This window comes from Malania oleifera, chromosome 2 (genome assembly GCF_029873635.1).
Source record: "Malania oleifera isolate guangnan ecotype guangnan chromosome 2, ASM2987363v1, whole genome shotgun sequence".
Taxonomy (NCBI): Eukaryota; Viridiplantae; Streptophyta; class Magnoliopsida; order Santalales; family Ximeniaceae; genus Malania; species Malania oleifera.
Window position 1 is genome coordinate 55,766,645 of NC_080418.1, and position 15,382 is coordinate 55,782,026.

Consider the following 15,382-nt stretch of genomic DNA (forward strand, 5'->3'; position numbering starts at 1 on the left):
AACTCTGATTGGCAAAAAGTGGGCAGTCTTTGTCAATCGATCCACCACTACCCAAATAGCGTCTTGTCCATGCAATGCTGGCGGTAATCCTGAGACGAAATCCATTACTATATGCTCTCACTTCCACTCAGGAATGTGAAGTGGCTGCAACGATCCCACCGGCCTCTGATGCTCAGCCTTCACTTGCTGGCACGTCAAACACTGATCCACAAGCTGAGCTATCTCCCTATTCATGTTGCTCCACCAGAAGGACTCTCGGAGATCCCTGTACATTTTAGTGCTACCTGGATATACAGTATATAGGGATCGATGTGCTTCCTCTAAAATGACTTTCTTGATCTCAGGATCGGCAGGAACACATAACCTGGTACGGAATCTCAGGGTTCCATCATTTGAAATGCTGAACTCTGGTTCCTGACCATCCCGTACCTTTCCCATAAGCTCTACTAGTTCTGCATCATTCCTCTGAGCTGCTTTAATCCTCTCCTATAAAATCGGCTGCAAAACCAAATCAGCAATGAACGCCTGGGGATCGCCCTCTACCAGCTCTACACCGAGCCTCTCCAAATCCATCTGAATTGGATTTTGAATCTCCGCTGCAGATACAAATGATTCCACTGATTTCAGACTCAAAGCATCAGCAACCACATTAGCCTTTCCAGGGTGGTAGCTGATAGTGCAGTCGTAATCCTTTATTAGCTCCAGCCATCTCCTCTGCCTCATATTCAATTCCTTCTATGTGAAGAAATACTTTAAGCTCTTATGGTCAGTAAATATCTCACACCTACCCCCATATAGATAGTGCCTCCAAATCTTCAGCGCGTAAACAACCACCGCCAACTCTAGATCATGGGTAGGGTAGTTCTTCTCATATTCTTTCAACTGTCGTGAGGCATAGGCTATTACTCTCCCCCGCTGCATCAATACACATCTGAGCCCTTTATGGGCCTTTATGGGACGTATCACTATAAATTACGAATCCCTCTTCTCCTGAAGGTATCGTCAACATAAGCGCAGTGATGAGTCGCTGCTTCAATTCTTGGAAGCTCTGTTCACATTCATCAGACCACTCAAACTTCACTCCCTTCCTGGTCAATCGAGTAAGTGGACCTAACAATCTAGAGAAACCCTCAACAAACCTACGGTAGTACCCAACCAATCCCTAGAAACTCCTGATCTTGTGCACGTTTTTTGGTTGTACCCAGTCAACTACCGCCTCAATCTTACTCGGATCAACAGAAATACCACCCTTGGATATAACGTGTCCAAGGAAGGTAACCTGTTCCAGCCAGAACTCACACTTCTTGAGCTTCGCATATAACTTCTTCTCTCGCAACACCTGCAACACTATACTCAGATGCTCCTCATGCTCCTCTGGACTCTTCGAATACACCAGTATATCATCAATAAATACTACCACAAACCGATCCAAGTACTGGTGTAAGATCCATAAATACTGCAGGAGCATTCGTCAACCCAAACGGCATAACTAGAAATTCATAGTGACCATACCATGTTCTGAATGCCGTCTTCGGAAAATCTTCCTCCCTGACTTTCACCTAATGGTACCCGGAGCGTAAATCTATCTTCGAAAAGATCTGTGTCCCCTGTAACTGGCCAAACAAATCATCAATATGTGGGAGCGAGTATTTATTCTTGATAGTTACTTTATTTATTTCTCGATAGTCAATGCACAATCTCATTGAGCCATCCTTCTTCCTCACAAACAAAACCGATGCTCCCCAGGGTGACACACTGGGCCGAATGAACCCCTTATCTAACAGCTCCTGCAACTGCTCTTTCAATTCTTTTAACTCTGCCAGTGCCATTCTATACGGCGCCTTCGAAATCAGCGATGTCCCCAGAACTAGGTCAATAACGAACTCTACCTCACGATCAGGAGGTAGTCCCGGAAAATCTTCGGGAAATACATCAGGAAAATCCCTCACCACTGGGATATCCTTCACCCTCAGTTCCCCTTCTGATACAGCCTTCACATAGGCTAAATATCCCTGACAACCTTCCGATAGCAATCTACACGCCTGAATAGCAGATAATAACTAAGGTGGGGTGCGCACACGTGATCCCATGAATCTGTACTCCTGTCCCTCTGGAGGTCTGAACACTACCACTCTCTGATGGCAATCAATGCTAACATAGTGGGCAACTAGCCAATCCATGCCCAAGATTACCTCAAACCCATGCATGTCTAAAACCACCAGATTAGCTAATAAAGACCTCCCCTGAATATCCACTGGACAGTCCCTGAATACCTTTCTACATACCCCCACGGTTCTAGTCGGCGTAGCAACAGACAAACTAATTTCTAACTGCTGAGGCTCAAACCCACATAATTTAACATAATCCCGGGCGATAAAAGAATGCGTCGCCCCAGAATCAAACAAAATAGTAACTTTAAATGACAGTATTGAAATAGTACCTGTCACCACATCTCCTGTTGCCTCAGCATCTCCTAGTGTCAAAGCAAAAACTATGGCTGGGGCTGTATTCCTCTGCTGGCCTCCTCGTGGTGCCTGGTAACCTCCTCGTGCAGGTCTAAGAACAGTACTAGTCTATGTTGGACACTCCCTCATCATATGTCCTAGCTCCCTGCACCTGTAGCAGACACCTCGCCCAGCACGACACTCTCCCAGGTGTCTCTTCCCGCAAAATGGGCAAGCGGGAGATGGTTGTGCACCTTGGAAATCGTGATTCTCGGTCTCCTGTATCCGGTCCCTATAATAGCCACCTCTCTTCCATGCAGCACGACCAACTCCCTGCTAGGAACCAGAAAGTGTAGACCTCTTCTTCTGCCTCTGCTCCTCAGCCTCCAACTGATCACCGATTTCTACTATAGTGGCTCGGTCAACCAGCTTAGTGAATTCTTGCAACTTCAAAATCGATACTTGCTTATAAATTTCTCTCCTCAAGCCTCTTTCAAACTGTCGTACCTTCTTCGCCTCATCTGGAATAATGTACAGGGCGAAACGAGATAGTTCGATGAACCTCGCCGCGTACTGCTGCACTGATAGCTATCCCTGCTTCAGATTCAGGAACTCCTCAATATTAGCCTCCCTAGAAGAGGCTGGAAAATACCTATTGAAGAATGTTTCTTTAAACTGTTCCCACGTCATCTCTACAGGTACACTCCTCTGCTGCTCTAATACTCTCACTACCAACCACCACCTCTCGGCCTCTCTAGTTAATTTATATGTGGCAAATAGTACCCTCTGTTCCTCAAAACACTGCAGCACTGCAAATATCTTCTCTATCTCCTGCACCCAATTCTCAGTGACTGCAGGATCCATTCCCCCTGAGAAAGCTGGAGGATTCATCTTTATGAACTTCTCTATCGAACTACTGTGGCCTCCAGACAGACCACCCTGTCCCTTTGAACTTATAGTAATCTCTGACATCACTTGCTGTGCTACGTTGTGTAAAACGGCATCTGAATCACTACCCGAAGCGCCTAAGGGTCCAGCACCCTCACTCCCACTGGAGTGGGCATTATTGCCACCAAGGTCCATCCTGAAAAACATGTAACTTAACTCAAAACCTCATTCTCTATACATATCACTCAACCCATATGGTATTTTTTCCTAATTAACTTGTCACTCTTGATCTTAATTCAAGGTTCAATCCTGCAATCTAGATACCCGACCCGACGATAGTTTACAATGAATTTCCTGAAATCGTCACCCTAGGAAAATCATACAAATCACCACGGAAGTCCTGCATCTAGACTACAAAACCAGACCTCAAATCCTCTTATCCTACTCTCTGGTATTATTACTGCTGCACTTTAGAGTCTACAGAACCTAGTATCCTAGGATCTAATACCAAATGTAACGTCCCTCAATTTCTTAACATAAATTATCACATAATAAATAAAATGGTCAACCCGAACCAATGGGTAGCGAGGACACCTGTTAAACACAACGGAAAACCTAGCAGCAGTAAACATAAAATCTCAAACATCCAATCATAAAACATAATACCAGAGCTTTCTATAACATCAAAATACTATTATGATATACAACCTCCAAAAGTCAAAATAACACTAGGATTAAATAACAAAAACTCCCAATCCTAGTTCAATGCTTACCCTTATAGTAGGAAAGCTCCAATCACTCAATGGCGGCTCTAGCCTGCCGGTCTCACTGGATTTCCTGAAAATCATTTAATATTCGGGGGTGAGACACTTCTCAGTAAGGGAAAATAAACTAAATACAGCTGTGTGGCAACATGAATATTTAATGCATTTATACGTATATAGTACATATCATAAATCTATAAACATAATCATATCGTACTGGGTAAACACATATTTTCACATCTGTTAATAAATCATAACATACATAAAATCATCTGTTATAACTGTAGTACTGAAAACAAACCCAGGATGAATAGCTAGCTGGTGACATGTATTACCCCCCATGATGGGTTGTGCAGCCCGAAGGCGGGACCCGACAATGGTTGGCCGACCACTGCCGAATCAAATATGTCTGTAAGTACGATGAGCCCGCCACACCCTGGTCCGAACTGTCAGGTGGACGTCCACACTCTACTGAAAGCCACATCGACTATCCATCTCCCATCCCCTCGTGGGATGGTTAGCACTAATCTGACGTAGATATCTGATCTACACATATAGCTACGGTACCCAGCCCCTAAACTGAACTAAACTAACATCCTGGTGGTGATGACATATAATACATGATCATACATATAACATCATTACGGCCTCGTGTCGAATAACATAAATTCGTGGCCTTGTGCCAATAACATAAATACGGCCTCGTGCCGATAACATAAATATGGCCTCGTGCCGATAACATAAATACGGCCTCGTGTTGATAACATAAATACGGCCTCGTGTTGATAACATAAATATATGGCCTTACGCCAAAATTGTTTCAGGTATATATATTCTGAAAATACATCATTTATCACATAATCGTCAAAACGATCACAATATAACTCATATTTTCATAATACTTGAAATCATACTTTGTTCGTAAAATCTTTCACATCATAATACATTTCATATAAAATAATATTCATGCCATATATATGCTGTTAAAAGTCATACTTCATATTCAAAAATCATGATTTTCTGGCACCTCATACATACATATATATTTTAATCATCATAGCAGTATTTTCCCAATCGTACATTTCATTCGTAATACACAATATAACATATGCTTTTCTGAAAATAAATTTATTCATAATCAATAATAATTTGCATGAAAAATTACTGCTTTAGTTTATTCCCTTACTTGGCTACTGAGAAATTTGTTAGGATGCAAAATTTCAAGCCCTTGGCGCTCGAAATTCAACTCCTGAAATTTACATTTTCCCCAGATTAATTAATTTATTTCTCCAAAATAATACTCATCTAGCCTTCCCTAGGCTCCATCTACCTCAGATTAATATTTAAACTATTATTTAATATCCCCACTTAATTTTCCAAGTTTTGCCTGCGGGTCCCAAAATTACACCCGCGGCGCTCGCCCAGGCCCTAAATTCTAGAAATCCTACTTCAGTCCTAGATGCTTAATATTTTAACATTTCTAAATTAATAGTAATTAATTAAAAATAATCCCCTTAATAACCGCCGCACCCCAAATTTGGGTTTTGGGCCAACACCGCCACAAGAATTCTGTCCCACTAAACTTGTAGAGAATCATCCCTAGATTCTCGTGGTGGTGTCAATTCGTCAATTGGGCTTATATTTTGCAAGAAATTAAAGAAAAAGGGAAAAATAGTTTACCCTAGGGAATACGCTTACGCCGCTCCTACCATCGATTCGCTTCTGTAGAAATGACGGCAGTGGTGAATGGAGTCCAGTGGTATTTTCGGATTTTCGATCGGGGTGAAAATCCATCACGAAATCGAGGAGAGAGGGAGAGAGAACGTAAGGAGAGAGAAAGAGGTTACAGGGACTGCGCGTGAGAGAAGAAAAGAAAGAAAGAAAAAGATGAAGAAGAAGATGATTGGGGGGGGGGTTCAAGAAGTTACGTGAAGCTTTAATTTAATAATAATAATAATAATAATAATATATTTAATTAATATAATAATAATATATTTTATTAATAAAAATAAAAATAAATTTTAATTAATTTTTTTTTCTTTTTCTTTTAAATCTGATTAATTAATTGGTTAATTAATTAAATAAATTTTTTTATTTTTTTATTTTTTTGGAAATCAATCCACTAATTTTTTTATATTTCTTTTTGGGGTTTTTACAACTACCATCTTACAAAAATCAATCACCGCATAACTAGAGAATAACCAATCGATCCCCAATATGACGTCAAATCCACACATGTCGTACATTACTAGGTTCCCTGGTAGCAGCCTTCCCTGAATAACCACTGGACAGTTTCCTAACATCTTACTACAGATCATTACATTCCTAGTTAGTGTAACCACATACAACCACTCATCCATTACTTGGGTTTCAACCCCACACAGTTTCACAAAATTTATAGATATAAAAGAATGGGTTATTCCTGAATCAAATAAGACAACAACTCTATTTGAAAGTAATAACATGGTACCTATCACCACGTTCCCTGCATGCTCAACATCTTCTGGAGTAAGAGAGCACACCCTCGCCAGAGCTGTGTTTGCCTGATAGTTTTCCCGAGGCACTTGATTACTTCCATAGTTCTGGCTCGATGCAGGCATATCGCTCCTCTGTGCCTGACAGTTTTGGGATATGTGACCCGGTTTGCCACAGTTATAGCAGTTACCCTAGAATGGCTGACATTCACCATCATGCCATTTACTACACCTGGTGCATTGCACGGAAGATGGATTCCCCCAAGAACCCTGCCATTTGGTATTTAGGTGATAACCCGAACCATAATTCTTCTTCTTCAATTGTCCTTGTTAAGGACCGATCTGAGAACCAAAAGATACTGGCCTCTTCTCCTACTATTGTATCACCTTATCCCCTTAGAGGTCAGCCTTAACTACGGTGGCTTTATCCACCAGAATAGAGAACTCTCAAATCTGCAGGACACCCACAAGCTTGTGGATGTCCTTCCTTAGACCCTTCTCGAACCTTTGAGTCTTCTCATACCCATTCAAGATCAAATATGACGCGAAACGAGATAGCTCAATATATTTGGCAGCATATCTCTGCACTCTCAGGGTTCATTGAGTCAGGCTCGAGAACTCATCAGCCTTTGCATCACGAGTAGAAGCCGAGAAGTATCTCTTGAAAAATACCTTCTTGAAATGGCTCCATGTCATACCAAATGGACCAGCTCTCTACTTCTCAAGTAGACTCACAGCCATCCACCATCTTTCAGCTTCTCCTGCCATCTGAAAAGTAAAATAGAGAACCTTCTGCTGGTCAGTGCAGTGCAGAACTTCCAATATCTTTTCGATCTTTTGCACCTAATTTTCTGCTACTATTGGATCGGGTCCTCCGTAAACGTCGGAGGGTGCATGCGGGTGAACCTCTATATGGTACAACCCACGGCAGTAGGATAATGCTCACATCTCCTAACACTTCGCTTGATCTCTCACATGACTTGTCTCGTCAAACCTTAAGGTACAAAAGAAGACTCATCACTCGCAGTCCCCTCAGAACCACTTTCCAAGTTGTTATCCTTGGGCTCCATTATGAATATGGGATAGGAAACGGTTAGAAATCCTATATCATACACAGTTAATACAATCATGGAAAGCTAATCATGTTAACTACTACTCTCACGGGTTCGAATGTGTCCTATCACACCGACATGAAGCCATCAATGGTTTGTTGTGATTTTACTGAAATCGTCATTCTAGGAAAAACATAGAACACCGCCAATGAGTCCCCGTCTAGCAACAAGACAACCCTTGACCTAATCTACCCATTTCCTACATCCTATACTTTAGTACGTACACATCACTACGCTTAATTGAGTCTACAAGACCTAACATCTTGGTTTTGCTCTGATACCAAGCTGTCACGCCCCGAACTTGCAGATGGGCCCCTATCTCTGTATCAATTAAAATATATATGATACTCCACTGAATAAGGGTCTGACCCTGTGGGGTACTCGTATACCCTATACACATTCACATACATATAGATACACACCACATACGCAGCGAAAATGTTCTTTCTAATACATATAACGTACCATACCAGAGTCTATACATAACTAGAGTTTACGCTCCAAAATATAGTACGTACCTCAGGTGTCTACAAAACCCAACAATGACAACCCAATTACAAAATCCGTACTTACACAAGTACTATACATAGCGAACCGATAACCACGCTCCCAAATGCTAGGACTCTAGTTTCGGCTACTTGAAAGGACTTGAAAAAAATTTGTATAATTGAGGTGAGCCACCTCTCAGTAAGGAAGAAAACAAGTTATATAAGTGTGTGACATACAAGTGTTATTTCGACATAAAACATAACACGATACCATTCTAGTATTTTCACAATTCGGTTCCAATACATATGATACCAAACATACGGTCAGTGTTGTCACATTTTTCATCCAAAATCGGGCACATTACATGGAGCACCCGATACCCTGTAGTAACCAATGCCCCATAGCAATATCGTTGCTAATACGGTGTCCACTCACACCCATCGGTGACCAATCAGAACAAACATGTGATATTTCACACCATCGGATATAGAGTTGGACACTCTCAGCCACGGTATTTAGCCGAGACATGGCATTTGCCCATGGTAATTAGCCGAGACGTGGCAAATTTCACAAAACCTGGAACATTTTTGGAACTCATGTTCCTATACCTCTCAGCTTATGGTAAATAGCCATCACAACTATTTTACAAAACCTGGAACATTTACATACAACCGTTCATTCCACACTTACTTGGTATACAACAAATCATACCGTTTTCAATTTGAGAATATAGTTTAATACAAATATATGTACGGTCATCTTAATATCACAGTTTTATACAACATACAATTTTCAACAAAAATAGAGATGATACCTGAAACCCCCAAATTTTCCCAAAATAGTAACCCAAAAATCCCATATTTTCACTCGATAGATTTTCCCAAATAAGTAACCAAATCATACATACAATCGTAAACTACATGTTTACAGATTCCATCTTCAAAAATAACTGATATAAATCCTTACCTTTAACTCAAAAGACCAAAACCCAAACTTTATAGTTCCAAAACTACGAACTGAGTTCCCAAAACCTAAACATCAAAGAACTATACTTCACTATAATTCTTACTACTATATATATACCGAACCAAAAATGAAATCGAACCCTTACCTTGGTTTTGGGTCAAAACCCGAAAATCCTCGAAATGAATATTCGATCCGCTATCCTTGAAAAGATTCTCCTCCTGATCCACGTAGCAACGTTAGATCGTTGATTCCGTCAACAGACGACCCGAAATCCTAGAGGGAGAAAGAGAGTGTGTTCGAGTTCTAGAGAGAGAGAGAGAGAGAGAGAGAGAGAGAGAGAGAGAGAGAGAGAGAGAGAGAGAGGTTTTTGGTTTTCTTCTCAACTAAGCAAGTCAAAAGATATTTATAACTTGGTTGACCTAGCCAGACTCGTCGACGAGACGGTGTCCTCGTCAACGGGCCATAAAAGGAAGTTCATTGATGCCAAGGTGGACTCATCGACGAGCCTGAGATTTCAGGATTTCCCAAAATCCCTTGGTATCTCCTCATCGATGGGCTACTGAATCTCGTCAGCAAGCTGCACAAGAGACTTCATGGATGAGAAAAGATGCCTCATCGACGAGTCCTACTGATTTTTTTTTACCCTTTTTATTTTCCTTCTCTTTTCTTATTAATTTTTTAATACACCTATCTCGAGTTAGGTTCTTACAGTATTTACATATTAATCTCCCGTTAATAAATGGTTCAACTTGAACCCAAACTCGTTGTTGATTCTATTCACACAAAGCAAGCAACAAGTATTCGGTTTAGATACCAATAGTTGTAACAAGTAAAAGCTTTGATACCACTTGTTATTTGTTCACTGAATATGTGCAGTGGAAACACACAATCACAAACGAATCAAACAACAACTACCAATGCAATTACTCAATGATAAAATATACTAAAAAAGCAAGCAAATAATAATAAAAAGAATAAAAAACACAACTAGAACACACAAGATTTTCGTGATTTAGCAAAGACTATGTCTACGGGAGCAGTGTCTTACCTTACAATAGGGTTACATAATGATGTTTATATAACAATCTAATGCATAAAGAAGACCTATAGTTGATCTAACACACTTCTATGGCAATCCCCAGAGGAAATCCCTCTGATAAGCCCAATCTTTAAGCCCTCGATTTGAATTTACGTTAACTGCGCCGACAACAACTATTGCTGGTTTGGAGTAGAAGAAAACCACTTTGTAGCTACTGCCTGAAACCTTCAATGCTTAGGCCCCAAGCCATCAACGATTTGCTCTCCATGGCTACACTTTGCTTTTGCCTCTTGGTCCCTCGCTTCATGTAACTTTCTCCAATGCTTGTAATCCGCTCTGAATATGAGCCACATCCCAATAATCTTCATATTGGCGAATATTCACCACCTTGGAATTCTGAAAGCATAATCCTTGCTCCACTCATGCCTATAGATTAGGTCCCTTCTCCCCTATAACACATGGAGACGTAAACCAAGTCCAAGCCATGCTTGAACTTGACTGTGGTAGCGGGAACTCCACCTAAAAGTACACTCAGCTCCTTGAACGATCCTTCGAACCACAATATTACCTTGGTAGCCTTAGTTACTGCCAAGAACTCTGATCCAATTATAACTAGCGCACCCTGAGACTGTACCCTAGACTTCCACCAACTAGGCTTTCCCACAACATACCTTGTTGTAAGTCTCCTATCATCCAAGCCTCTTGTGTAGTCTCCATTTGTGAAGCTCACAACTGATGGATCCTTTGGTTGCCCATCAAAGTACCCAACTACACTGGCATAGGAAACCTTTAGCATGACCCAAATGTCACCATTCATCCCGAAGTACTGAGTGGTAGACTGTTTACTTAGATTTGCTAACAATGTACCGATGACCGGTTTAACACTAACCATGCTAAATCTCACCAACACCTGATCCCCAAAACCACCCTGAGATAACCATAATCTCTATGTAGTTTTTTCCACACAGTCACCCTAAGATAACACCAATCTCCCCACAACTATGACTACAAAGTTACCCCGAGATAATCTAAATCTCCCTATAACTTTAACCTTGCGAATCTCCAACCCAAGAACACTCTTAGCAACACCCAACACCTTTATGTCAACTTCAATTCTCAATTAAGTCCTCGATTGAATAACCTCAGTCGGAACCTTTCTAGCAGTCAGCATGTCACACACACAAAACAATAGAATACTTGCCTACTTGCAACCTATCTCCCTCTCCCCCTCTAGGAGTACCACTAACCCCCACATCTGATTCTTATACAGTACCTCCATCTCCTCCACCATGACACCTGTCCACCTACCTTTCTCCTGGTCATGCACTGCCTCCTAAAAGGTAGTAGGATCCTTCTTGGTAGTAATTGTTAGACATCATATGTAGAGACCCAGAAAATAATATCTATTAAATAATAAAGAGAGAGGAAAATAGGTGGAAGGAAAAAGGAAATTCAAAAAGGGGATAAAGTAGGGCTCATCGACGAACCCTCTAGTTTCATCAATGAACTCCCTCTTAGGTTCGTCGTGCACCATGTGTCTCGTTGACTAAAAAATACTAAGAAAGGTAATATTAGGGCCTGAAGTTCATCGATGAAGGTTATGGGCTCGTTGATGAACTCCTTTCTTGGCCTCGTCGATGAGGTGACGTGTCTCATCGATGAAGTCACATGTTTAAAGGTGTATAAATAAGCTCAAACTTGGGGTTCAACAAGCCACTGCATGTGTTAATTTAGGTGTAATCCTAAGAGGGAGAGGGGTGAATTGGTTTTTTTAAAAAAATTTTAATATTATTTACCACTTTATCCCTATCTTTCTATTTAACAAATTAATTCCAGGAGTTTAAAACTGATTTAAATTATTATATCAATGAATTCTTTTTACCTAATTAATTATCAAGTGCATGTGGGGTTATTCAACATATAAATGCAAGATAGATATTGAAATGCTTCGCGGAAAAATAAAAGGAGTAAAGGAAGAGAGAAGACAAACATAATTTTTACAAGGTTCAACCAACCCGGCCTACATCCTCTCCTTTTACAACCCACTCAAGGATTCCACTAAATCCCTACCCCTTTAACCGGAATGGAGCTTCCCTTACATCCACTGCTTACAAGAGGCACAACTTCCTCCTCACCCGGTTCACAACCCGAACCATGTTTACGATATAGAATTTAAATCTGCAAAACAACTCAAGATTTGCTTCTAACAAAGCTAGTGAGTACAATTGAAACCTACCACATATCCATATGATGACCTACCACATATCCATATGATGAAACTTGAAGCTCAGTATCTATGTAACGATATAATCGTTATATGAATGATATACTTTAACACACAATTTCCATTTTTATAAAATCTCCCAAAATAATGATATAAGTAAAACTTTGGAGAAATTATGATTCTAGTTCAACCTCTTTAATGCACGAATATCAAATGTGATCTTATCAAAAGATTTGTCTTGAATATTATAACGATCAAGATCAATAAGTTTTCTTCCAAAATATTTAACCACAATGTGATCTTTGTAATATGCAATATATATATATATATATATATATATATATATATATATATATATATATATATAAGATATGATTTTCAAAGATCCAAAAACCTAATACAAAATTTTTCAGAAAATATCCCTTAGAAATAAATATAGTTATAAGCTCTATGGATATTTAATCAAGTGGTATTTGTAATATCGAAAATATCAAGTCTTTAAACGAATACTCACTTGAATAAAAAATATTTAACCAATGACTAAAACTTTTCTTAAGTAGTGATCTTGTCAAAACGATTTAATATATGCACACTCAAGATCAACCTCTTAACAAATATTCAATAATGGATTTTGAGATGAAAAACTCTTTGAAAATAAATATTAACAAGCAAATCAATTTAGATGAAAAAACTCTATGAGAATGAATATTAACAAGTAGATCAATTTACCAAACCTCAATACCACACTACAAAAAATCAGGAAATTAGTCACAGTTTTAAAATAGTTGTTATATCTACCGTTACTACTAACTTTTAGTGACGAATCCAAAATTTCATCACTAATAGTGGAGTATTAGTGACGGATTATAACCGTCACTATAAATTCTAGATCGGTTCAGCTCAAATTCATCACTAATAGTAGGATATTAGTGATGAATTATAAATTCGTCACTAATAGTAGGACATTAGTGAAGGACTCAAATTCGTCACTAATAGTAGGGTATTAGTGACAAATTATAAATTCGTCACTAATAGTACAGTATTAGTGAATGACTCAAATTCGTCACTCATAGTAGGGTATTAGTGGCAAATTACAAATTTGTCACTAATACTTTATTAATAGTGACGAATATAGGAATCGTCACTAATACCTACTATTAGTGACAAATTTGAGTCCTTCACTAAAACCATACTATTAGTGACGAATTTGTAGTTCGTCACTAATACCCTACTATTATTGATGAATTTGAGTCCTTCACTAATAATTAAAAAAATTAAAAAACTTCTAATACTAAATTTTTTAATCATCAATTTCTATATAAAAATTTGTAATTACATTTTCGCATATATAACTGGAACCATAATTACTACAAAATTTGTAAATCATTCAAAATTTCGAATCCAAATACAAATTCAATTAAAATAAAGAAATAACATCTGTTTAGATAAATTTTTTTTTTTTCAAAATATTCAAAATTCAAATACAAATATAAAAATTCCATTTGTTCAAATAACAATAAAAAATACAAAGAAATAATCAAAAGTTGCATCCGACGATTATAGTGCATGCATGCATGACATCGTGCTGATGTTATGACAACAGCAAACCCTACAAATTAAGAGTCATTAAAAAAAATAGTATACAAATGGAGAGCTGGCGCTTAGTATAATCAGGAAAAATAATTATATGATATTACAAATTCGCAAATATTTCATAATTATGCATATTATATAATTTGTACGGTAGTAATATTAATAATGAAAAAAATAATGTCAGTATTTAAAGCTAAACACTGAGTTCACATATTTCCACTGAGTTGCACACTTGAAAGGTAGCCTGTAAAGTCAAAGGGATGAAAGGGTCTTTGAATAACCATGAGAAGATACACACACAACTATACTTGTAACTACTTATATATATTATGTGTAATTACCTTTTAATTTTTTGAAAGATAAAACTGATTGATCGTTGTAATGTATATTATACAAATTTGGTCACTATTATGTACAAATGGCTGATACAGGGAAACGGTCTCAGCTAGAATGGAATGAGAATTTTGTATTCACCATAACTGGTGAGGTCTCCGAACTCAGGATGAAGATCATGGACAACGATAGTGCTACTCAAGATGATTTTGTTGGAGAAGTAACGTGAGTTGCAATTTATTATCAGTTGTGTCTCATTTTTTTTCTTTTTCGTTTTATTATTTGCTCAAAGTACTGAATTGGTTGCATCCTACCTTTTTGTGGATTATACCTGCTGCTTGGCTTTTCACTTGTAAATATGTGATTCAAACATTGTGAACCATAGGTGTTTGCACATTGCCCCTTGATCAATGCACTACCTTAAATTTTTCATACCATGTGAAGTTTCAATACAGTTGTTGAGATTTCTTTGACTAAAGATGTTTAGAAAGGGGACTATTTAATGAAATCACATAATGACTATACTTTAGATTTTTCATTGCCTTCAATTTCAAAAAACACAAACATTATAGGGGAGAAATCACATTCTCCAAACCATAAATATCCTTATTGTAAAATGCATTGTAGTCATTTAGTTTCAATGGGAGTTTTATATCTCCCATGAGTATTATTTTGTATAGCCTCTATGATTCTTGACTAGTCATTGTAGGAACTAAACAATAAATCAGCCTCTAACACTTGGCTTAAACATGTTAATTTGGCTTGGTGTACAAGTGTGATAAGTTACTTGCTGTGTGATTTGCATCTTGTGAATTTGTATACAGCTTGAAAAAATTATATGGAATGATTGTTCTTGATAATCTTGATTCTTGAAAGCACTTCCAGCAGTTATGAAATTTGATTTATGTTTTCAATGAATCATTCTTGGTTGCATAGCTTGCTTGATTTCAATTACTTTTCTTGGCGAGGAAAGATAAAAATAAAAAAATAAATTGGTAATAATCCACCATCCACCATTGCTTTTATTAGAAGATAAATATAAATCTAAGTTTCTAG